Source organism: Ctenopharyngodon idella, chromosome 11, assembly GCF_019924925.1.
Source record: "Ctenopharyngodon idella isolate HZGC_01 chromosome 11, HZGC01, whole genome shotgun sequence".
NCBI lineage: Eukaryota > Metazoa > Chordata > Actinopteri > Cypriniformes > Xenocyprididae > Ctenopharyngodon > Ctenopharyngodon idella.
Window position 1 is genome coordinate 5,298,250 of NC_067230.1, and position 12,599 is coordinate 5,310,848.

General features: G+C 39.2%; 1 protein-coding gene across 3 annotated transcripts in view; it reads left to right on the top strand.

The window, feature by feature from the left end:
* si:ch211-51h4.2 (uncharacterized) overlaps window positions 1–12,599 on the top strand; it is a 137,880-nt gene that overhangs the window by 42,540 nt on the left and 82,741 nt on the right. The window lies entirely within an intron of this gene.

The following is a 12,599-nucleotide window of genomic DNA, read 5'->3' on the forward strand; positions in this document are numbered from 1 at the left end:
TTGTTATTTATATACTTTTTTTTATATATTTATTTTTACTCATTGGTTATTTTTATCAAATTTTTCTTTAATATTTTGATCACCATTACTTTACCAATTCATCAATTTTTCTTCTAGTTTATACATTTCTTAATTGATTAATCAATTTCTCAGTTTTTGAGTGTCACATTTGGGTCATCATAAAATAGAGTAAACATCTTTTGTGATATGATATTCACATGCTGTATCTATGCTACTGTTCAAAAGTTTGGAGTAAGTAAGATTTTTCTAATGTTTTTTGAATGAAGTCTCTCATTTTTACCAAGGCTGCATTTATTTGATCAAAAGAACATTAAAAAAAACATCCAAGTTGTGAAATAATATTACAATTTCAAATATATGTTTTCTAATGTATTATATTTTAAAAATTAATTTATTCATGTGATAGCAAAGATGAGTTTTCAGCAGCCATTACTCCAGTCTTCGGTGTCACATGATCCTTCATAAATCATTCTAATACACTGATTTGGTGCTCAGAAAACATTTATTATTATTATTATTATTATTTTCAATCTTAAACACATTTGTAAATACATATAATTCTGTAAATACATATCATAATTCACATATCTTACACAATTTTTTTTTAATTTTTCTGTGTTATTTATATTGTTAATTATGCCCACAAAATGAGTGCCTTATTAATCTGTGAAGGAGCTACGAAGGACAAAAAGTATTAAATGTGATGTGACACTGTAGATGTAATGAACAATAATTATGAAATGATAATGGTTTCTGATGAGCTGTTTCTGTGTATATGTGTGTGTGTCATACGTTGCATGTTCCTTCGCTACAATAAGTCTAGAGGAGTGCTTCACCTTTAACATACTGACTCTGATCCATGAGTGACACTTCACACTTCAAGAGGTTTCATTCAAATGTAGAACTGCAATAAACAGGTGCATTGAAATGTCTTGGAGGGCAGGAGAAGAGGGATTATTAAAACACAGAAAAAAATGTTTATTACTATGCGTATCATTTTTAATACTGAGATGGTTTTACCTTGACATTTTTCAGTGCAGTGTCTTGAGAGTTCTCCACCAGGGAGACGTGTTGTCCTTAAAGATGAGGAGCTCTGTGCTTTATTCAGTGAGTTGGTGACCTGTTTACACCAACCTCAAGGGACAGCAGAAAACGATCCCAGAGCTCTTTTGAGCTAAAGGGAAGAACTATCAGTTTTCCCTTGTTGAGCACATTTGACCCAGCAATGAAGTAAAAAGTTAGAGCAAACATGTTACACTTCAAATAGTTTTGGTCTCACATTGCCAGATTGGAAGTCTGGTACACATTACAGCTAATTCTGGCCAAAAACTGCCTACTTGGACAGGAAGAGACTGCCTGACCAACATGTTACTGTATGTGACCAACCACAATTTGTTTTATTTTTACATGGCCTTTACATGGGTTTGTCTAAAATAGTGGATACCTGCGAAACTGCGAAAAAGTGCAGTGTCAATATGCAATCGGTCTGCAAAAGAAATAGCTAAAATGTGTGTACATTTTGGGATCATAATCATATGATTATTTCACAGTTACACACTATGATTTAAGTGTTTGAGGTCTGTAAAATGTTTAAATGTTTCTGAACGAAGTCTCTAATGCTCTCCAAGGCTAAAATAATTGATTCAAATTACAGTAAAAATTGCAATATTGTGACATACAGTATTACAATTTCAAATAACTGTTTTCTATTTCAGTATACGTACGGTATGTTAAAATGTAGTTTATTCCTGTAATGGCAAAGCTGAATTTTTAGCAGCCACTACTCCAGTCTGTCAGGGGTTGCTTGTAGTAAATCCACCAGAGAGATGCGTCTGCATCTTGGATTGACACTATGGGGAATGCCATCAGCGTGACCGGTGTCTGAAGCAAGTGTAAACATGCCAATAAACCATTGGCGGACGGCAGTCCATGAGTATAAACTGAGTATAAAGGGGGTGCCTGAATATAAATCATCTTTTTTTGTCTGAAGTAGGCGTGCAGGCAGGCCCAAAGGAAACAGGGAACCGTGGGTACAGTCGTCACCTGAGATGTTCCCTTTTGAAGTGGAACTCAACACTGCGTCTTGGATTGACGCTATGGGGAGCAAATACCCACTCCACCATGACGCAGGAATGCCTGCCTCACTACATGAGAATATGCACAAGCATAGTGGGCATAGCACACATTGACTCAACAGATTACTTTAGCCGGAGTCAGAGCGTCAACCCAGGGTGCATCCATAAAAAGACCAAAGTACATAGACCATCTAGTGGTAGTATCCTCTAAGCTATTATCTCCCATAAATATAAAAGATCTTCAAGTTTCTATGCCTTCATAACAAGGGAAGTACCGGCCTATACAACCTTCCTCCCTCCCTTGCGGGCTATCCTAACCCTAAAGACAGAGCTCTAAGGAATAAAATGGCTCCACTATGACAGCCTCTTTCCACTTGACACAGCTCTTAGGGAATGATTGCCACAAGGAGAAAATGTTTAACTGTGACCTTGGCCATTACCCACAGGGGAGCTGCAGCTCTGCTTAAAGGGTTAGTTCACCCAAAAATGAAAATTCTGTCATTTATTACTCACGCTCATGCCGTTCCAGACCTGTAAGACCTTCGTTAATCTTCGGAACGCAAATTGAGATATTTTTGTTTAAATCCGATGGCTCCGTGAGGCCTACATAGGGAGCACTGACATTTCCTCTCAAGATCCATAAAGGTACTAAAAACATATTTAAATCAGTTCATGTGAGTACAGTGGTTCAATATTAATATTATAAAGCAACGAGAATATTTTTGGTGCACCAAAAAAAAACAAAATAACGAATTATTTAGTGATGGCCGATTTCAAAACACTGCTTCAGGAAGCTTCGAAGCAGAACCGCTTCCGCGGTTCGGAGCGCCAGAGTCACGTGATTTCAGCAGTTTGGCGGTTTGACACACGATCCGAATCATGATTCGACACGCTGATTCATTACGCTCCGAATCTTCCTGAAGCAGTGTTTTGAAATTGGCCATCACTAAATAATTTGTTGTTTTGTTTTTTTTGGCGCACCAAAAATATTCTCGTCGCTTTATAATATTAATATTGAACCACTGTACTCACATGAACTGATTTAAATATGTTTTTAGTACCTTTATGGATCTTGAGAGGGGAGTGTACAATTTTACTTTAATCCCTAACATAAGGGAAAATATTACTCAACCCTGGGAAATAAGATACTTCAGAGTGGGGTAAGATAGATGTCAGACACAATCAACCTCCGCTCATAGCCACTGGCCCATGCCACACTCACTTTAGGGGGTATGTGAAGGGGGCAGGATGTCCTCAGACATGTGCCCATCCTTCTACCTAAACTGAAGTGTCTTTGTCGAAAATGTGCCAGCATGTGTAAATAAAAAATTAAGCACTGCTCAGCACACATGAAACTCGCGGCAAAAAGAGAGGTTCCTGTTTTGCCAAAAACCTGCTCTTATCCTGTGCCAATTCAGCCATGGTTGCTCTCCACAGGAGGGCCCCATGACGATAATGTAGGGTCCGAACATCAAGGTGCTCAACTCCCATCCCTCAAGAGAGGCAAGCATAGGTGGACCTTCTCACAATGACTGCATCACAAAGCATGCATTCAGCTCCCCCAAGAGGGCCAAACGTGCTCATGCAAACACTGACTACTGTCCCTCAGGTGAGAATCAAGGAATAAATCTTCTTACTATTCTTTTTCTTTCAGTCTCACAAATGCATAATAATTAGCATACAAACAAGCATCTGCTGAATACAAAAAGAGTTGATGACGTATAAATTCAGGTGCCCCCTTTATACTCATTGGCGCTCCATGTGTGATATCATGGACTGCCATCTGCCAATGGTTTATTGGCATGTTTCAGACTCCGGTCACACTGTGTTCCCATAGCATCAATCCAAGACAGTGTTGAGTTCCACTTCAAAAGGGAACTATATCATCACAATGATTTATCGATATAGTGTTGTTGTTGTTTTATTTTTGCATTGGATGATAATGTACAATTTATTGGCCTGTCACTGACTTGCAAAAGCACTTCTTTTTAGAATGAGTTAATTTCTTGTAAAACGTACAACAAAATATAAACATTATTTTTGAAATGCACAACATTTTTTTTTTTTTTTTTTTTAATCACACACATAAGCTCTCTTGCTTTAATGATATAGATTCATAATAGATTTATAATGTAAGCTTGCAAAAGCATTTGTTGTATAATACCTTTTGAAAACATTGTCATTTCCAGATTGTTACTTTTGATTTTCAGAGAATCTTTGACAGTTTTGGACTGCAAGTGGCCTGTGGGCATCTCGTTTGGGATGCACCTCAAATTCACCTCGGATTTCTTTCACTTTTTAAGTTATGCTGCCAGGCTGGCACTCCACTGCAATGCTTTGTATAATCACAGCAGCCATTCATCAAGTGCCACGAATGCCCCCAGACTCTGGTCAGTAAGCTAGCTGACAGTAATTCTCAACCCTGTCTCATCAGTGGTCAAATTCCAGCCCATCAATCACACTCGCTGATGTATTATCCCTGTTCGAAATGTCCATGCTTATCTATAATTTGGGCGGTTATCATTTATGAGTTAGGGTTTTATGGTGCGTGGACAGCCCCTCCTGCATCGCGCTGTGAATCATGCCACCTAGACGCCGCAGAAGAGCCCCTGATGAGATATCATCTGTGACTGGCTCTTCCGTTTAACAGCGGGCGACATATTTTCATGACACTCCCAATGCTACAGTGATCCATGAAATGCCCTCCACCAAATCGCCAGTTAAAGTGGGTGTAATTTAGCGCTTTACTATAAGTAGAAGATAATTGCTCTTCTTCTGCTCAAATGAGGCCAGGAATGATCATGTCTCTTGTGCGGAGGGGTTGATTGTGTGCTAATTGTGGGGTGTGGCTGAATTATGCCATTGGCCAGTAATGTTTGATAGCAGAATATAGGCCTACATGTTCAAATGCTCCATAGTGTTGGTATGACAGTATTAGTTGTGGCTTCATCATGTGACCAGTTTGGGCAACTGTTAGCATTCCCATTCATCTCAATGGTGATTGCCTGGCTGGTGGACGTACAATACAGTATGTGACCTGCATGTTGCCATCTTTGAACTTTAATTCATTGACACACTTTTTTTTTTTTTCTAGATTTATTCATTTATTCAAAAATAAATTTAATATGCCATTTTTACAGGCAGTGACTTCAATTTAACTTTCTAAAGTTCAGTTTGAATTAAAAAATGAAAGAATGGCTACACCAGTTCAATGTCTTGTCAATATGTTAGGTAACACTTTATTTCGATGGTACAGTTTAGAAATTCTACTAATTATAAGTAACGTTGCGACTACATGTCAACTAACTCTCATTAGAGTATTAGTAGATGTCTGCTTAATATCTGCTAGCACTTTATTTTGATGGTCCCCCAACTGACATTCTTCTGACTATAGGTAACTTCCCATTCCTCGTGCCCCCCTGCTCTGCACATTTTCTATGTATTCCGTATCAGTTCAGAGGTCCATTTAATTTGACCAAAAGTTCCCTGCGAATTGGACTTCACAGGGTATTCTGCCATCAAGTGAGATTTCAATCCGAAAGGAGCGTACATGATCAGTTAACACTGCTAATGGTATAGAGAACAAGGGAACAAAATCACTTCACAAGAAATGGAGTGGAAAATTTACATGTCATTGTGTATCACTCCAGCACTTGAAGAAGTTAGAATAAAATAAAGGCAGTAATAAAAAAAAATAAAAAAATAAAAAAAGAGGCTTCACAGGATTTTTGAGTTTAATTAGCCCCATGTGTGGTTTGTTTGTGGTTGTTCATGGATATAAAGTGCGTGAGACATGACAGTTACGAGTGCAAATCTCATGTTTGTGGTTAAATAAGACATCCCTTGTCTTAATGTTGCATCCAGGCCTAAGCTTGACAACATGTAGTTGCAAAGTTACTTATAGAATTATAGAATGTCTAAAGTGCTAAAGTGGACCATTGAATAAAGTGTAACCATATATTATTGTCAAGTTTATATATATTGAAAAACATATACACCATTTTCAAGAAAAGTTGATATAAAATGTCATGTGGTGTAACCATGTACTAAAAAAAAAACCTTGAGTACATGTGAGGAGTCTACACATGATTTATATATATATATATATATATATATATATATATATATATAATATATGGCATTATGTCCTTGAGCCAATCATCTGAGCCGATATATAATGACAACCTCTGCCAGTAGGGGCCAACCATGGAAGCTAATCTGCCAAAGTTTGACCCTATGGCTTTGACTATTAAGATTTCCCATGGTTCCTTTCTGTGGTGGTGTTAAATAGTTTTAGAAAGTGTGTGCCAAGTTTCCAATGCAATATGAATAAAAGTTAAAAAGCAGACCGGCAGTAATTAAGAACAGGTGTAGCACGCGTGCGTGTTGGGATTGTGGGCATTACGCGTGAGGATGTCAGATGCTGTTCCCTAATTGCCACTAGCTGAGGATTTATTGTTAATGTTGGACCAACCTCCTTTAACTCCTGAGAGAGAATCGTAACCTGAAATATAGATTCATTAAGGATGCATATGGCACTCCTTTCAAATGGGCCCATGAAATATTTCATCTGGAAGACAATTCCTGGCTGGCGAATGAACAATTGTTGTTAAAATGATTCATAGTGCTAGACTAGAATCAGTATTGGGAGAGCATTACATATTTTAGCTGTAGAGAGCTTTTACCATGTTTAGTTTGGTCTCGCTACATCTCTTAGAGAAAGATCTTCATTTGCCCGTGCTAAAACATGTAGCTTATAAAATGTATAAGCATCATCACAACAAATAGCTGAAGAAAAGTCCACTGGTTTGTAGTCCAGTCCTCTGTGGCACTCTCGCAAATGGCATTTTGCCAGTTTGTGTTGGCTAATGGGGATATAGCCATTACCTCTAATCAGTTTGCCTCTGTTGTGGGGTTTCTGACAAAAAGAGTGCTGGGAAGGCATGGCGGATTTTGCACAGGAGCTCACTGCGTGTAAATGCTCTGCCTTTTTCAGGTCACTGATTCTTTGCATCAACGTCTGTGTCAGAGACATTAGGAAACAAAGCTAAGAGCACATGGCATTGCAGGGCTGCGTGAGTCTGTCGGGCTATCACACTCCACCGGCTCACGATCCATTAATGCCATCACTCTCCATAATGATCATTTGGGTGAGACGCCTTAAGGATTGTCGCGCACACTCAGACATGATACGTTTTACTAGTAGTAGCTCCTCCTTCCATCCCCTGCAAATAGAAACGGTATTTGCGGTTTGCTTCTGAAGGGCTGTTGAATAGTAACCTTGTCTGGTTTGTTTTGGCACAGCTGAGTAGTTAAAAATAATTACTAGATGAGGTTTGAACATTTATATGACGTCATTTATAACAATCTGAAAATCCACACACACACACACACACACACACACACACACACATACATACATATATATATATATATATATATATAATCACATGTAACCATATCATTTGGAATAAATTGGCCAAATTCGATTAAATTAATTTCATTTGTATTGGAAGGGGTGGATTGAACCATTTGTAATCCATTCGATAGGACATGTAAACACTTGAAAGCTGGAACTGGACATGTTCAATGGCATAATGATGTATGACACACAGAACGACTGTTGTTGTTGATGAAGGAAAGATTCCCCTTCCACTCATCATTTGTGAAATGGTGCAGGACAATGATGTCATACCAGTCCTTGCTTCAGACTCTCATCCACAGATGCCTTGTTTTGGGCAAGGAAAGTGGCATTTTTACTACTTGATAAATATAAGCAGCACGGCACAAAGCTTCATGTGTTCATCGTCTCCAAATTAGGACCTGAAATAAAAATAAAATCTGCTTTTTAAATCAAAGAAATGAAGCAATGGTAGGAAGACTGGTATGTGCATCTTGAATCAGTGAGAAACTCTGTATATTCGTGCAGTGTGCACATGTCAAAAGATCAAATCTTATTAGAAGCTTGTGACATGAACACGCACATCAACCCAATAGTCCATAATTCAGACCAGTGGCTCATATGACCGATTCAGTCTGATTTGGCAATCAGTTTGAATGAACGAATGACACACAAGTTTACTTTCTTGTCAATATATTATTTGTATACTGTATGTTCTATGGTAATACCGTGTTTTTTTGTTTTGTTTGTTTTGTTTTTTTAATAGGGTGAATTCAGGGTGATTGGGGCATTTTTTGCCATTGAGATGGACTTTTTGCCATTGAGACTTGAAAAAAAAGTGTCCCAATCCACCTGAATTCTCCCTACCTTGTGGAAAGTTCCATGTAATTGCCAAGGTATAGGAATTTGGATTCAGTGTCATGCTATTAGTATCAATGTACTGTAATTGTATCACCACAGTTTTCTCAGTACAACTAACTCTATGCTATTGTTCAGTGACTGCACCTACTACTTGGAAGGGGGCGGTATAAGGCCCACCCTTGTAACTTACTTTATCATTGGCCCTGCATTAGGCCAATAACATTTTCTTTTCTTTTTTTTTTAGATGCTGAAAATGAATTGATTTGTAACAGAGTCTGTATAGTCTATGATTGCCCACTCTGTGTAGTTAAATGCATTATGAAGCAGGGTTAATCAAGTTTGTCTCATGTCAGAGATGTTGATTACTTACGGTTCTTTCTTCCTCAAAGTTTCCAATGATTTTTTGATTTCACAATATGTCAGGGAAAGACAGAGAGAGAGAAAAAAATCAATTTTCTCCCTCCATGATGATTTATTTATTGTCTCTGCTGAAGAGCTCCACTACTCCATCACAAACACACTCCAGGAATCCATAAGGTTGTAACCTCATCATAACAATTCACTGCCAAGCTGGTAAATCACTTCTCCTAAATGTCGCAGCTAGCATGAGGCCTGACTTTTGGGAGGCACTATCTAGCTAATCAGTGCAATCTGCTTTGAGCGTGTCTTAGAATAGCTGGCAAAATCTCCTCTAATCATGTAATTCATAAAACCACAATCAGAAGTGCCTCTCAAAGCATGTAAATGTCACCCTGTCGGCTCATGGCCCGGGGTTTCAGGACACGGCAATTAAGCTCAACTACCGCTTGTCTCGCAGCCGAACGCGAGATCTGTAGGCGATGTGCTAATTCCTCCAACTAGTAGACTTTCCGTCTGCCCCAGTGTGCCATACATGCCGCAGACAAAAATAAGAATAGAAACAATAAAGCTGTAATATGAAGCAGCAATAGATCTATCTGCTGCTTAGCTTTACACAAGGGTAGCCGCTGTCGAGACAATCTGAAATCGATCATTTTCATTATTGAGGTAATTTTGAAGGACACAGATAGAGAGACGCAGAAGAAGAGTGAGGCTCTATTATAATACTTATCCTTGACCAACCCACACAGTTCACTTAAATTGTTGCTTTTTTAAATCTACTGTACTTAAAAAGACACTTCTTTTCAGGGAAATTAAATGAGATTTTCAAGGTGTACTTTGTACATTTTATTTTATTTAGCAAGACTTTTGAGTTGAGTTAAAACTGTGTGCAGCATGATGCATCAGTAAATAATCTAACCATACTGGAATTTAAAAGTGAAGAGAGATTCAGTGGAAGTCTGGCACAGTACACATTTCTGTTCAATTCTCGTTTCAGACAAGCAAGGCCATTTCTAGAATTTTTTCCTGACATAAAGTCAAAGTTTTCAGTAAACATACAGAAACATACTTTTATTCAGCGAGGTGTCACGGGTGTCCGTAGTGACAAATGAAAAACTAAAAGTCCATGATAGCTAAACAAACTGAACATAAATGTGACACAAGGATGTTGTAAATTGATCAAAAGTGACAGTAAAAACATTTATAATGTTAAATATGGACTGTTATCTATTTATTTTTTATAAATGCTGTTCTTTTGAACTTTCTAGTCAAAGAATCCTGAAAAAATGTATCACGGTTTCCCCCAAAAAATATTAAGCAGCACAACTATTTTTAACATTGATAATAATAAGAAATGTTTATTAAACACCAAATCAGCATATTAGAATGATTTCTGTAGGACCATGTGACACTGAAGAAGGGTAATGGCTGCTGAAATTTCAGCTTTGCCATCAGTGTTACAGTGGGTCAGGCAAGGAAGAGAAGGAGAGATAGATCTGATCACAGCCAGTTTACATTATAAACAAAAACACAAAAACAAAACAGGTTCTCCAATAAAGAACCAGGCTTGGGCGCAGGAGAAAACGTAACAGCTTTGCAATGCAGTGTAGACAAAGATAATACTGGACAAAAACCTGAACAAACCTGAGGTCTTAAATACAAGATCGAAGGGGTGGAAGGCAAAGGGACAGCTGGAGGCATGGAACCCCCTGCCGAAACCAGGGTGAAGTCTGACCAAGGCAGAGCCTGAGGGATGAGGGAGCCTGGTAGAGCCAGTGTGATGAGGGTCCATGGTGGAGACGAGGGAGCATGGAGCCAAGGTGAAGCCAATGGGTCAACAGGCCAAGGTGGAGTTATGTGCTCAGAGCCCTGAGGTGGAGCCGGGGCTGGAGACCAGGAAGCCCAAGGAGAAGCCGAGGAGGCTGGAGACTAGGAAGCCCAAGGTGGAGCTGAAGGGAGCCGGCAGAAGGAACTGAAAAGGTGGACGGGGCCACCGTAGGCAGAGCTTAGGAGCTGGAGGGACTCAGTAGAGACGAAGGTGAGGAGCTAGAGGGAGATGGCAGAGGAGAAGGGAGAGGAAGGCAAGTCGGGACTATCAGCAACAAAGTAGACAGTGGACTGGGCGGAACCAGCGGCAACGAAGGAGACAGGAGACTGGATGGGACCATGGATGAGACTGGAGGCTTGGCGTAGACAAAGATAATACTGGCAAGAGACCTGAACAAAACTGCGGGCTTAAATACAAGGAGATAATGAGGAAGGGCAGGCGAACATAATTGGTAACTATGGTGACGAGTGGTGGGAAACATATAGGGAACAAAGGCAAAAGGAATACAAACACGGGAAACAAGGAAGTTTGTCCATGAAACATGTCAAAACCCCACCACACCCCCACATATTAAGTGCTGTTATTTACTGTTGTGCATGGGAAACAAACACCAAAAGCCAACTGATGAAATGGCGCTACCTAATTAAACCGCACAGCACATCCAGCAGTCACAGCGCAAGGGGCTGCTGGACCAGTGTCTTCAGCCCAGCGTTGACAAACTTGCTTGACAATTCGTTGTTCTATTGAGGTGATAACCATCGCAAGACGCTTGAATTTGACACCAGCACAACATGGTATGTGAACAAGGCTTTGTGGTGAGCCTAGCTTAAACCAGATTGAATAGCACCATGTATACTGAAGTGTCAAGGTAATCTGTATACAACGGTAATTACAAGCATTTCAATCCACACAGCACCACACCTATAACCATGCAGTTAATATTCTTGTGTAGCCAGACCTTCAGACTGACAGCAGAAGGTCTGGACTCCATAGCAGCTTTCATTGGCCAAGGACTCCCCAGAGGCCATCTGACTGACATGTAAAGCAACCACTCACAGTTTGTTTTACTCCGTGTTATGTTTAGGGGCATGAAAATGTAAAGTCGAGGTCCCTACAATAATTTTAAAGTCTCTATGCTGCAAACTACTTATTTCATACACTTTTGAAAATCCAGCATTTAGTTGATCCTGTATAAGCGATCATTGTCACAGTTGTAAACACGACGACTTTCTTTTGGCATCACGGCATCATTGTTTCCAGGCTCACTGTTAAAGAACGCGACACACGTTTCCCGGAAATCCTGTAGAATTCAACCAATCGGATGACAACTTTGAAACTCCTGAAGTGTTGCCAATTTTGTGTGCCATATGCATCAGACGTTCAGCCAACGGTCCATGGACGTGACGACTGAGGCTGAGACTATGCAGTTACTAACACTGTTTTAAAAAAAAAATGGCATTATGGTATTTATTATTAATACTACAATTATCTTTATATTAAATATTGGGTAATATAAGAACAATATAAGTCACTTATATTTCCCCTCTGGCAATACAAAATTGTATCTGAAAAAATACATGATGCTATTTCTGAACTTTACATTAAAAAAAATTCAGTAAATGCATAACATCAAGTGTTCCAGCGATTAATGGTTAAGTAGTAAAACTCGAAGTGGACACTTTGATACTATTAATTTTTTTATAGCTCAAATAACAGGTCCAACATTAACTATTGTTTATGACCAACAACAAAGTTGATTTTACATGTATTTGCATTTTTCTCATTGATTTGTGCTGGTTTTGGAGTGAAGACAGAAGCTCTGTGCTGATACGGTTCTGTAGAGAAGACTACACAAACCAAACAGATCAATGTCAGGAGACCAGACTCTCTGCTGTGCTGTCAGCTGTCTGGCTCAGCCCACATGCCCCAGTAGAGTAGATGTACACCCGTTTCTCTGTGCAGCTCTATTAATAAAACATCAAAGCCTCCAATGTGCAATAGCTGAATCGCTGTCCTTTAAAACGGACACCCGAAAAGTTCACTACACTCACTT